Source organism: Epargyreus clarus, unplaced genomic scaffold, assembly GCF_041222505.1.
Source record: "Epargyreus clarus isolate Ecla_fem2 unplaced genomic scaffold, WU_Ecla_fem_2.2 ptg000031l, whole genome shotgun sequence".
Taxonomy (NCBI): Eukaryota; Metazoa; Arthropoda; class Insecta; order Lepidoptera; family Hesperiidae; genus Epargyreus; species Epargyreus clarus.
Genome location: NW_027332236.1, coordinates 4,950,096 through 4,964,117, shown reverse-complemented (window position 1 = coordinate 4,964,117; position 14,022 = coordinate 4,950,096). Strand labels below are relative to the sequence as shown.

The window sequence follows — 14,022 nt, the reverse complement described above, 5'->3', positions numbered from 1 at the left end:
AGTAATTTATTTGAGTAATAAATTATACTACATAGGGTTTATAGAACGAATGTTGAGATTTTTTGTCGGCAGTTAATATGGGTATTAGATGTGAATTTCTGAAATAAATTGCTTTTTTTACAATTTATTTAAGTTTTTTTTTTTATAATTGAGCCTCTCGATAAACCAAACGTGTTATCTGACGGAAAGCAGTTAACATCGCCTATGGACATTTGCCATATCAGTGGAGTCGCTAATACGTCGCCGGTTCCTTAGCACTATTATCTCCTCAGTAGGAAAATATTTGGATTTCAAGCGAAATAAAAATTATCAATTTTTGTCACATTATTTCAAATCCCTATAAAGACTTCTGTCAGGGTGTAACGATTGCTACTTATTTCGGATAGAAGCATGAAAACTCTCATGAAATTTAGTCACCAGTGATCGCCCATCCAATTTTTGACCGCGCCCAATATTGCTTGACTTTGCTTGCTTGCATTGAACTGCTTCAGATTATAGTTGATTTATTTGCTTAAATATTGTAACATGATTTATTACTTAATACTTTATTGTCCCATTTGTAACATTCGTCACGTTACATTTTCAGTTAATTTGAATAGTAAAGTATATGAATTCAATACGATTAATTTAATGATAAGAATATGAATTAAGCCCAGTAATAATACAAGTTCTAGGTTTCAGATTTCTATGAATAGGTTTTATATTTATATGTCACTTCATTTATAACCTCGATTTGTCACTCACGAAACGAATTGGTTCGAATTAGTCAAATGAAAGGTAATAATAGTATATTTAGGCTAGTATTTTAAATCAACTCAAATATAAAGATTTGATTTGATTTTGATTTTTTTTTTATTTAAAGCAGATTTTTTGCAGAACTCTTGCGAACGTTAAACTACTATTAAGAAAGAAAGCATTAAGAAGCTGTAAAAAGGTCCATAAGACATATTTTCATAAAAACTTCATACTGAATGACAGCTTATTTACTGGTGTAAAAAAAATGTTTAGTCCCGTACATATGGCGCAGATATTCCAAATCTGACCGATTACAGAATATTCATTATTGATTTATCCGTACCTACAAGTTCTAAGGGTAACATTGTGTAAATTGTATTTATATTTTACATTTTAAACACGCAATTAATTTTATTCGTACTAATCCTATTTATAGCTATTTACCGTTTGGAATGAATCGTCCAATTTTGGTTCCGCTCATTTTCGTCTGACGTTGATAAGTCGGCGGTGTATTTCAAACGTTGCTAATTGAGATAGATGTTCGCTGCCAGGCGGTATTGTTTCAGATTCCTCGTAAAAAGGACCTTTTTTGACGACAAAAGCTGCTAAGAAGCGTTAAATGTAGGGAATTTTAAGGCATTACGTGTGACAAAATGGCGTGTCCCGGTCAGTCCCTTGTCACGATCTCATTGTGCTGGGTGTCAAGAGTAGGCCGAGCTTAACGTGAGTGAATTTTAGGGTCCTGTAGGGCTTTTGGTGTTTGGACGTTTATTGTTGTATAACAAGCGGTGTATGGATCTTGGCTTTTTTGTAAGTCGAAAATTTCAAGGTAATCTGGTAAAATTTGTTATCTGAAATATTTGGTTTCGCTTAGTGCTCATTTATGTTGTATGAGGAACCTATGTGCTTTATACAGTCCTCCTGATGGAAAATGGTCATTACAATGGACGTATAAGGTCATTTAAATAAAATTAGTTGTATATTCGTGCTAAAAAGAGTCTAAAGCTGGGTCGCCACCGCGCTCTGCGCAAAAGCAACAACTAGTGGAACGTTCGAGATATCCCAAATCTGACGGATTACAGAATATTACTTTATTGATTTATCAGTACCTACGAGTATTATGGGTAACATTGCGTTAAATGTGTTTATATTTTACATTTTAAACATGCAATTAATTTTATTCGTACTAATCCTATTTATAGCTTTTTACCGTTCGGAATGAATCGTCCAATTTTGGTTCCGCTCATTTTCGTCCGACGTTGATAAGTCGGCGGTGTATTTCAAACGTTGCTAATTGAGATAGATGTTCGCTGTCAGGCGGTATTGTTTCAGATTCCTCGTAGAAAGGACCTTTTTTTGACGACAAAAGCTGCTAAGAAGCGTTAAATGTAGGGAATTTTAAGGCATTACGTGTGACAAAATGGCGTGCCCCGGTCAGTCCCTTGTCACGATCTCATTGTGCTGGGTGTCAAGAGTAGGCCGAGCTTAACGTGACTGAATTTTAGGGTCTTGTAGGGTTTTTGGTATTTGGACGTTTATTGTTGTATAAGAAGTGGCGTATGGATCTTGGCTTTTTTGTAAGAATTTACCTGTTGTACAGCCTGTGGTAAAATATTGAGTGTTTTTGAATATTTCTCTTAATGGTTGTCTACGTTGTATAAATAACTTCTGTGGAGTTGGTTCACCTCATCTCTTGTGGGGATTCAGATAGTCCGCCGACTCTCACACAATTACATCAAGTACAAATGTCTTGTATCCAGAGACACATTAGTTTCAGTAGTGAATTATCGTTTAATAGTCTTAGTAGAATACTAGAGATCAACTTCATCTCTATGAACTTGTACTCGTTGGTTCTTGATAAAACGAGTCTAAAGCTATGTATCCACTATGTTTGCGTACCCACCGTGCGGTTTATGTTGGAATTTTCTGGAGCTAACAACGTAAGGTGAAGTTGGTAGATTCTTTGTGGGTCGACTCGTATTGTTCAGCGTTGCTGTATTTTGGTTTCAAGGGTTTGGTCAGGGGACATACTTTTCTGAAGTGTTCCAATTTAGTCCTCAGGTAGGAATCTATTCTTGTCTCTGTTAATGTACATGGGCGGCAGAAGCCACTTATCATCCGGTGGACTGCATTGCGTTCGGTCCTTTAGAAGTGCGCATATCGTCTCCCAACAAGGCGTTGTAGCTACATGGAGCACGGAGCGCGAACACAGTGGATACCCACCTTTAGGGCTGAAATAAAATCAAGTGTGATCGATAGTGGGGTGACCTGCTTCAGCCGCATTGTATACCGTCCATTGTTGTTCTTTGTTACCGAACTACTCACCAATTCCCCTTCTTCTAGCGGAAAAATGAATAAAATGCGTGGCGCGGATAAAATTTTAGGTCACCGTTATATTATGATGAATGGTCTTTTTTGTTTTGGGTACGTTTTCATTTTTGATTTTAGTGTAGATTTACTTTGGCTTAATTGGTTATACTAAAGGTAGTAGAACACTTTCTGGTTCGACTCCGGTGGCACCACCGCCACAACTATTTCTGCCTAATAGCAGCAGTGTTACGCGCTGCTGTGTTCAGTTTTGAAGGGTGTGGTAAGGGAGACAGACTTTTCCGAGGCGTTGGCCGACCTCAGGTAGGCCGACCTCAGGTAGGAATATCTATCCTATCTGGGGTTGATTACAGATGTCCATGGGTGGCAGGAGCCACTTACCATCAGGTGGACTGCATGCTCGTCTGCTACTCAGTCATTTTGCGGGGTATAAGTCTCAATGTGTGGAAAGTGTGAAAGTCCTATCAAAGTGTGGAAGTATGAGCAATAGTCTACTACACCGTACAAGTGCGAATAGTTTGATAGACGCTTTCACATAAAATGTATATCCATGGACCTAGAAACATGATTTTTTTAATAGGAGATTTTAGATAAGGCCTTAGAATAGATTTTAGAAAATTCTTGCCCTAAACTCATACCTAATACCCTATTAAGCAATAGGGGAAAAAAGTTGGTATAATATAGTCAAATACGAATCATAGTAACAATATAATGGATTTATTATGGTCTTGAAGAAGAATTTCCCTGTATCCTGCCAGTTGAAGCAGAATTTCAATAAGAATTGACAAACATTCTAAAGCGAAAATATATTCCTGATAAGTGCCGCAAAGCTGGGTACAGATTTGCGTATCGCAGGCCACTGTGCGGATAAATCCGTCAAGGATCCTCTAGCGATGGCGAGTGTTCTCAAGTATGTCGACGGCTCTATAGATGTTTTTAGGCATGATTGTGGGGTGACGTAACGTATTGAACGTGATACGAGTACTGTAATATTACAATGTTAGTATTGTACTGTAAATGTCGTCAATTTTATATTATCAGCACACAATATGGTATTATAACATAGAACACAGAAAACACATTCATGATAACTGCCGTAAAGCTGAGTACAGATCTGCGTATCGCAGGCCACTGTGCGGATAAATCCGTCAAGGATCCTCTAGCGGCGGCGAGTGTTCTCGAGTGTGTCGACGGCTCTATAGATGTTATTTAAGCGTGATTGTGGGGTGACGTAACGTATTGAACGTGATACGAGTAATGTAATATTACAATGTTAGTCTCAGACTGTAAACGTCAATTTTATATTAACCGAACTCAAAATGGGATCATAACATAGAACACGGAAAGTATATTCATGATACGAGTAAGTGCCGTAAAGCTGGGTACAGATCTGCGTATCGCAGGCCACTGTGCGGATAAATCCGTCAAGGATCCTCTAGTGACGGCGAGGGTTCTCAAGTGTGTAGACGGCTCTATAGATGTTATTTAAGCGTGATTGTGTGGTGACGTAACGTATTGGACGTGATAAGTACTGCAATGTACTGTTAGTATCGTATTGTAAGCGTCAATTTTATATCTACAGCACTTAATATAGGGTCTTAACATGATGTGGGACGATCCAAGTAGCCCTCAAGGACGTCCCTCGTTCAATTGTCTGGGGTCTGGGTGTTTTTATAGTTGTCTTTGTGTACTTATCTATGACAGACTCGATATAAATAGTATATCAACGGATGTATAGGAGTCTAGCTAAGGTTAGATTCTAGTTTAAGGGTGTCTATCCACCAGAGATGTGCGATATTCACTGTTACGGTTAGCTTAACTCTGATAGCTAAGGTTTGTGTTTTTTTTATATGAGATGCGATCTAAGGATTGGAATATAGAAGTGGCTACTGCCGCCCAATGGAACCCGCAATGGTTCCTCCACACTCGAACCACAATGGGTTCTACCTTCAAATCTTAGTTGCCTACTTTAGTTTTTATCAAGCATAACGCTAAGTGACCTTGATAATCCAGCCAAGGGCATGTTCTTTTGTCAAAACATTCCCACTAAAACTTCAACAAAAGTATGATAAGTAACATTAGAATAGTTCAGGCAACTAGCCAAGATGAATAGGCAACTAAACAAAACATTCCATTGTTCAGTTCAGGGGCGGCGGTGTATTGAGCAATAATTCTTTCCCTGGGCACAGCTCCCTTGTTTAGTCTGTATTGTTTCGGTAATTGGTTGCCTAGCTGTGTATGTAAAGTTTCGTGTTTATTACGAAAGAAAATAATCACATACGTGTATTTTTTACAAACTTCGAGTGTATAGCTGATCTTAAAGGAATGTACTCTTTTATAAAAAGAAACATTTGAAACTTTATTTTGAAAATTGAAGTTGAAATTTTCTACCCAAATATATTTACTACTTAAGGTTGGTTACAGATGTTACCCCTGAGGACTAAGTTGAGAAGCCTCGGATAATGTGTCTCCGTAACAATACCAAATCAAATTGGAAAACAGCAGCTTGTAATACAGCTGTTATTAAGCAGAAAAAGGTATGACAGTATTGTCTCTGCAGTCGAACCACAGAGGGATGTAGCACCCTTAATTTTTACTTACCTAGATCATCTTCGACCAATAACACCGCTTAGCTACGTCACAAACTTCTGGTGAAAAGCCACACAAACCCTAACCTTGATAATCCAGCCAAGGGCATGTTCTTTTGTCAAAACATCCCACTAAAACTTCAACAAAAGTATGATAAGTAACATTAGAATAGTTCAGGCAACTAGCCAAGATGAATAGGCAACTAAACAAAACATTCCATTGTTCAGTTCGGGGGCGGCGGTGTATTGAGCAATAATTCTTTCCCTGGGCACAGCTCCCTTGTTTAGTCTGTATTGTTTCGGTAATTGGTTGGCTGGCTGTTTATGTGAAGTTGCGTGTTTATTACGAAACAAATAAGCATACCCCAACGTGTATTTTTTCGAAATTTTGAGCATACGGTGGGTCTTCAAAGAGTGGACTCTTTCTAAAAAAGAAACCTTTGAAAGTTAAAGTTGAAATTTTCTACCCAAATACATTTACTACTTAAGGTTGGTTACAGTTGGGTTGATACCCTTGAGGACTAAGTTGAACAGCTTCGCATAATGTGTCACCGTAACAATATCAAATCAAATTGGTAAACAGCTGTTATTAAGCAGAAAAGGTGTGACGGTGGTATCTCTGCAGTCGAACCACAGAGGGATGTAGCACCCTTAATTCTTACTTAACTAGCATATCTTCCGTCAATATCACCGCTTAGCTACGTCACAAACCTCTGGTGAAAAGGCACACTAAAACTAATCTTGATTATCTAGCCAAGGGCATCCTCTTTTGTCAAAACATTCCCACTAAAACTTCAACAAAAGTATGATAAGTAACATTAGAATAGTTCAGGCAACTAGCCAAGATGAATAGGCAACTAAACAAAACATTCCATTGTTCAGTTCGGGGGCGGCGGTGTATTGAGCAATAATTCTTTCCCTGGGCACAGCTCCCTTGTTTAGTCTGTATTGTTTCGGTAAAGTTGCGTGTTTATTACGAAACAAATAAGCATACCCCAACGTGTATTTTTTCGAAATTTTGAGTATACAGTGGGTCTTCAAAGGGTGGACATTTTCTAAAAAAGAAACGTTTGAAAGTGGACGTTGAAAATTTCTACCCAAATTGATTTATTACTTAAGGTTGGTTACAAATAGGTTGTTAACTCTGAAGACTAAGTTGGAATGCCGCGAATAATGTGTCTCTACATGAATACCAAATGAAATTGGAGCACTGTAGCACTGCACTGCTGTTATTAGGGAGAAATAGGTGGGACGGTGGTATCTCGGCAGTCGAACCACAGAGGGATAATACCGCTTAGTTACGTCACAAACTTCTGGTGAAAAGCCACACAAAACCTAACCTTGATAATCCAGCCAAGGGCATGTTCTTTTGTCAAAACATTCCCACTAAAACTTTTGTTGAAGTTTTATAATAATAACATTGTATGATAAGTAACATTAGAATAGTTCAGGCAACTAGCCAAGATGAATAGGCAACTAAACAAAACATTCCATTGTTCAGTTCAGGGGCGACGGTGTATTGAGCAATAATTCTTTCCCTGGGCAAAGCTCCCTTGTTTAGTCTGTATTGTTTCGGTAATTGGTTGCCTAGCTGTTTATGTGAAGTTGCGTGTTTATTACAAACGAAAACAGGTGTATAGGTATATAATTGCGTGTATTTTTTCCATTTTTTGGGTATATCAGCGACTCTAAAAGAATAGACTTTCCAAAATAAATGGTTGAAACTTTGTTTTGAAAGTTGAAGTTGAAATTTTCTACCCAAATTGATTTATTACTTACCTATTAAGAACCATTTCGCGGTGTTATGCTGCAGCACACTTGTCAAAATTTTTATGTTATTGTTTTTAAATTATTATTTTTTTATACTTTGTTTTAGGTTTTATTGTGTTTAATTATTGTTTCTTTTTTTGCGGTTTTTTTATATAATTGTTTATTTTTTTATTTTTACTTTTAATATGTTTATGTATGAATTACGTATAGCAGCCCTAAGAGGATCGCTGACGCTACCAACACGTGCATTGGCGAGTCACCGACTTAGACCTAGATTTATTGCACATTAGCAATTTCGCAATTACCAATCAATACTTTCCTTAATTATTGTAATATAAAAATGTGTATTCTTCATCCAACTTAGATAGGAATCACTAGCCTTAAATATAAGTTTTATTGTAATTTTAATATAATTAAATTAGTTTTAAAGTAAATCTGGCTTTTTTTTGGAGCCTCCGAGAGCAGCAAACGTAATTGGCGCAGTCGGTAGGATACTCGCGGGCCGGTTCGCGTTAGCTAGGTCATCTAATATCGAAGATCGCGTCGCGAGTCACCCGGGTGGCTATCCAGCCCCGTCATCGAGTATCCAGAATCTACGGACCTGCTGCGACACAGGAGGAGTTTCCAGACATCGAAGCACCAGAGAAAACCAGATGAAACACCTGATCCTTCTACTTCTAAATGCCCAGATGATCTGGGATCTGGACATAAAACTGGAAAGCCTTGCTGACGGACCAGGATTACTTCCTTACCGACTTGGAACCATGAGACTGACCACCCACCATCATACCTTTTTGCAATATGTTAATTTGAAAGACATAGAAGACAAAATTAACTTTATACAAACTCAGTTGCGAAGTTACCAAAACCGACTTATTAATGATACTTTTACTTTGTACGAACTTCAAATAGACTACCTCTACGACCGACTTGACAAGGTTTTGTATCAATTGCAGACGTTAGAGCCCAACCGAGCTAAAAGAGGTCTTGTAGATAGCTTAGGCTCCGTCATAAAAGGCATAACTGGAAACCTTGATCAGAGCGACGCCCTCAAGTATAATGAAGCTATTAAATCGTTACAAAATAATCAAGATGAGATGTTGTCAAAATTTAATGGTCATATTAGTTTAAGTAAAGAATGGATGGTTAGCCATAATAAAGCGTTAACACAGTTAGTAGATAACCAGAGAAAAATTAACGAAACTTTATATCTAATTTTAAATAGCGATGCATATAGAGAATCAAGCTTAATAAAATATGCTCGATTTGCTCAACTCTTAGAAATAATTAGTGAAAATACAGAGGATTTAATGCAAGAACTTTTAAGAATTGAAAATACCTTAGCTTTTATTCACCTATCCACAACCCATCATTCTATGATTGATATAAAAGTATTGCAGTATATGTTGAATAAAGTTAGAGTTTTATACGGTAGTAATTATATTCCAGATTTAGAATTAAGAGAATTTTATGACATCATTAAACCAGGCTCTTTTTACATTAATAAACAGATAGTTATAGTTTTTAAATTTCCAATAATTTCTAAAGATAGTTATGAGCTTTTTAAGTTAGCAATAGCACCTAATAAAGACAACCAAGGCCTCATTCCTCCCTCTCCTTTCATAGCAACTAACGAGAAGACATTCGTGTACATAGAGACAGAATGTCCGAAGCTCAATTCCTGGTATCTCTGTGACGAATTAGTCAACCTGCAAATCCGTAGCAAGAATAACTGCATCCAGGAGGTGATAACCAGCCAACATCTTCAAGAATCTTGCCAATTCGCCAAAGTCATCCTACAAAGGGAGGCCATGGAGAAGCTAGATGATCGACACTATGTGCTATCCTTTCCACACCAGGCTCGAGTACAACTTTCCTGCGGTCGAGTTGATTACATCTCAGTGCATGGAAGTTATCTAGCAACGATTCCAGTTAGCTGTCAACTAAAAACCGAGGAATTCACAATAGTAAATGACAACGACGAGATAGAAGGACAGCCCCTGAAACTGACCGGAATCACGAAAAGCATCGGCATCCAATCTTCACCAGCAACGCATATCCAATTGAACTCCATTAACCTGCAGGATCTGCACGGCATCCAGGAGAGAATCATGGCACAGACTCCACTACAGCATCATTATTCTGATGTAGTTTATCATACAACTCTACCATTTTACACGATCCTGTCAATCGGAAGTATAGTTATCATCATTATCATCCTCTACAAGTACAAGCTTGGGGCTTGTAAGAAAAAGAGCAGTAAAGAAGAAGATAACAAGGAAGATACTTCTGGAAAGATGCCGGCAACATTCTCACTAAGCGTTCTAAAATAGTTGCCGCTCTGGGGGTGGAGGAATTACGTATAGCAGCCCTAAGAGGATCGCTGACGCTACCAACACGTGCATTGGCGAGTCACCGACTTAGACCTAGATTTATTGCACATTAGCAATTTCGCAATTACCAATCAATACTTTCCTTAATTATTGTAACATAAAAATGTGTATTCTTCATCCAACTTAGATAGGAATCACTAGCCTTAAATATAAGTTTTATTGTAATTTTAATATAATTAAATTAGTTTTAAAGTAAATCTGGCTTTTTTTTGGAGCCTCCGAGAGCAGCAAACGTAATTTATGTGTGCATGTAGCCAACTTCCGCGAATAAATGATTTTATTATTATTATTACTTAAGGTTGGTTACAAATGGGTTGTTACCCCTGAGAACTAAGTTGGAATGCCTCGGATAATATTTCTCAATAATACTGGGACACTGTAGCCCTTAACACATCTGTTATTAGACAGAACAGGTGTTTTTTTCTTTTTTTTTTAATATAGGAGTAGCAGACAAGCATACAGTCCACGTGATGGTAAGTGGCTACTGCCCAGATAGGATTAGATATTCCCACCTGCGGTCGGCCACAGATACGCCGCTACCCCTGAGGACTAAGTTGGAACGCCTCGGAAAAGTCAGTCTCCCTTACTACAACCTTCAAACCGGAACACAGCAGCGCCTAACATTGCTGTTATTAGGTAGAAATAGGTGTGGCAGTGGTGTCTACGCAATCGCACAAAAGGATCTACAACCTTCAAATCTTACTTCTTAGTTTAGTTTCGTAGTGTAGTTTTGACCTCACACACCTTACAAATTTCGAGGATACGGGCGATTCTAAAAGAATGAATTCTTTTAAAAAAAATAAATGATTGAAAGTTTAGTTTGAAATTTGAAGTGTAAGTTATATTTAACCCAAATTGAATTATTACCTAAGGATTGTTACTTAAGAGTTATTACCCACTACACGTGGTGTAGTGCTACCTTTAAGATTACCTTTATTTTTTTGTTTACGAGGGGGAAATCTTCAAGGTACCCGACGACGTGGGAACGACGCCGGGTTACGTGGGATTTTACCGCACTAAATCTCCCCGGTGGCTGTCCTCAACGCTTGGTCGAAAACTCCTGGATCTCCGACGGAACACAACCGGAGTCCTCCAAGTGCGATGTCCCGATCGGGCTCTGCCCTGGGGGAGCAGTTTTCGCTCCTCCCACAACATGTAGTGTTTACGACGGTATGCGACCACACATACTGCCGTCCTTCCCGGGGTCACTTGCTGGACGGGTCGAGCTCCCACTCTTGCCGCCTGCAACCCCGGATGCCCCCTTTTAGTCGCCTCTTACGACAGCCAGGGGATACCGTACCCCTATTCTAGTCCCGAGTCTCGGGACTACGGGGACAACCTTTAAGATTACCTACCACCTTCACGAGAGGCACATTGGCCGTGCCTGTTAAAATACCCATTGTAAAAAAAAAAGTTTGGAAAATCCAAAAGTGCACGACTCATAATGCTCATTTAATTATGAAATATAAAAAAAATGAAAAAAACTTAAGTCGTTCAAAATTAATTGCCGAAAAAACAGCTGTAGTAGGAAGAAGGTACTGCACAAGCGCCCCTGGTGGAATAAATGTACATAATATCTATAGATATACAGTCTTCTAGTTTTAGTTTTTTATTAATTGCAATTAAACGACACTGAATTAATTAATCATTCGCATTCAGTGACATACAATCGTCGATTAGAATTTAATAAAAAAAAAATAACTCAAATGATGGTTTTTTTCACAAGTTACAGTGTTTTCAGGTTTCACACATGACGGACAGGAAATTTTTTTGACCTATTTTGGTGTTTTTTTTCCAAATCTATTGCAGTAAATCAATTTTTAAAAAGTATGGAATTAATCTCAATTAAATTATCTCGACAATAGTATGCAAAATATCTTGATTCCGTGAACTATCAAGGCTATAATAATAAAAATAGCCGCCAAAATGAAGCGAAAAAAATTTTTCGATCGTAAAGCACTCTCTGATGCTTCGCATCATGAGTCGTGCAATATGTGTTTTTTTATACATGGGCCTTAACATCGTTAAATAGGAGTGGCAAATGTCCCCGTAATTCATTCACGAAAGGTTTTAACAACTTTAGTATACAAATTATGATAACAGATGGCGTTACATACAGTTAGCGTGCTACAGACTATAAAATATTTTTAGCAAGCCATTCAGAACTCTATATTAGATGCATAATGTAACTTAGTCTAATGAATGCCGCTGAACTCTACATTGACATCTAGTTTGTAGAGATAACAAAGTTTTAATTACGAAAACCTTTATAGAGCTGAATGCAAGCAAATAAAAGCTTTAAATAACATCCATTTGTTATTATTTTAGGTTTGTTTTCGCTCAAATTCATAGAACTAATGAATTTTCAACTAAAAGTTATTGGAAATCTCTAACTTTTTATTATCTGTTTTTGAATAACATTCATATTTGCGGTAGGTATTTATTTTTATCTCATGTAAGAGACAGTAGAAATCAAGGAGCTAGTATTTAGCCTGACTTTTAGTGGCCACTACAACCCTTGTGCAGCTCTTATCAACTACAAATAAGACAGGATTTGTCACTGAAATGTTTCCATTTTAGGAATAAGTTGGAATACGTCATATAAGTGTCACTCCCTTGCAACACCTTTCGAACCAGAACACAGCAGCTTTTAATACTAACAGAAATAAGTCTACAGTGTGCCACCACTTGAAGCTGTTTGAAAAATGAAGTCTCTGTAGTCTACCAATTCGCATTTACTAGCGTGGTGGACTATGACCCCTTAATCTTATAAGAGATCAGTCCACAGCAATGGGACGAGTGATCGTCGAGGCTATTAAACTTGCGTATATCCGAATATGTGATGCTTATTTCACGTCATGGTAGTTAAACCACAAGGGTACTTCCTTTGCAACGCATCATTAAAATATCCACATGCGTAGATTCCTCAATCGGACACGACACCTGCCACGGTGGCTTAAATAAACATGTCGGTCGCAGATGCTCTGATGTTTTATTCCACTGATCGCGGGAAGCGCAGAATACTGAAGCGTCTTGTTACGATATGATGTATACGGTTTTGATGGGTAAGTGGTTCCTCAGTAGATCCGGGTTCAACATCAAATCAATAACTGTTGAAATTTGGTCGCTCAATCCGGGTATGGAAGGAAATCCCAGGTCAGACATACGTACAAACCTCGGTTATTTAAAGTTATGTACATATTACAAATTATTACTTGCTTAAACGGTAAAGGAAAACATTGTGGGGAAACCTATACCTATAAGTTCCTTGAAAGTAAAAATAAAAATGTAATCCTGTTTTGGCTGAATCCACTGTTGTTATGAGGTAGAAATTGTGTAACGGTGGTGCCGTCGGAGTCGAACCACTAAGGCTTGTACCACTTTCAGCCGCGTATATCACAATCTAATATGCGATGCTTACTTGACGTATCTTAGCATTAGAAAGCAAAATGTTACTACATATGTATATGTTATATACTTGTGCCGTCTGTACATTTAGTTTGTTAGTGAGTGCGGCTTCCTTTTGTGTAACAACTGTTATGCTTGAGAGGATACGGAGTCTAGTCTGTAAATCCGACTACAGTTTGCTATCTATAAATAGGTACAGTTCTTGTCTATCTGTGACTTCAAATAAGTTTGTCAACATTGTTTACGAGTATTTGTATAATATTAATTATTCTATGTATCTGCGGTGCAGTATTGAGCTTGGGCCTTGAGGTTTGCTGATTAAGGCAGGGTATTTGGGTATTCCATATTTAAATTTGTATGTGATCAAAGATAGGACTCGTCTCCTTATCAGACCAGTTATTATTGCTTAATATAAATTATTTTTTTAATAAGTTTGAAAACAAAAAGTTTTCATATTTTTCTCCGAAAACATTTGATACCCATTTCAGCGAATCATGCATTATCTTCCAAGCCAAAACCTGTATGTTAAATTTTTGCTCAATCGGTTGAGTTAAAAAACAGTTATAAGATTTTTTTTTTAAATATAAGAGAAGCAGACGAGCATGCAGTCCACCCGATGGTTAGTGGCTACCGCCGCCCATAAACATCAGTAATCAACCCCAGATAGGATTAGATATTCCTACCTGAAGTCGAACACAGATGCGCCGCTACACCTGAGCACTAAGCTGGAACGCCTCGGGAAAGTATGTCTCCCTTACCATACCCTTCAAACTAGAACACAGCAGCGTTTAACGCTGCTG

General features: G+C 37.9%; 1 protein-coding gene across 1 annotated transcript in view; it reads right to left on the bottom strand.

Annotated features, from left to right (window-relative positions):
- Gfrl (Glial cell line-derived neurotrophic family receptor-like) overlaps nucleotides 1–14,022 on the bottom strand; it is a 231,230-nt gene that overhangs the window by 58,714 nt on the left and 158,494 nt on the right. The gene's annotated exons all lie outside the window — the stretch shown is intronic.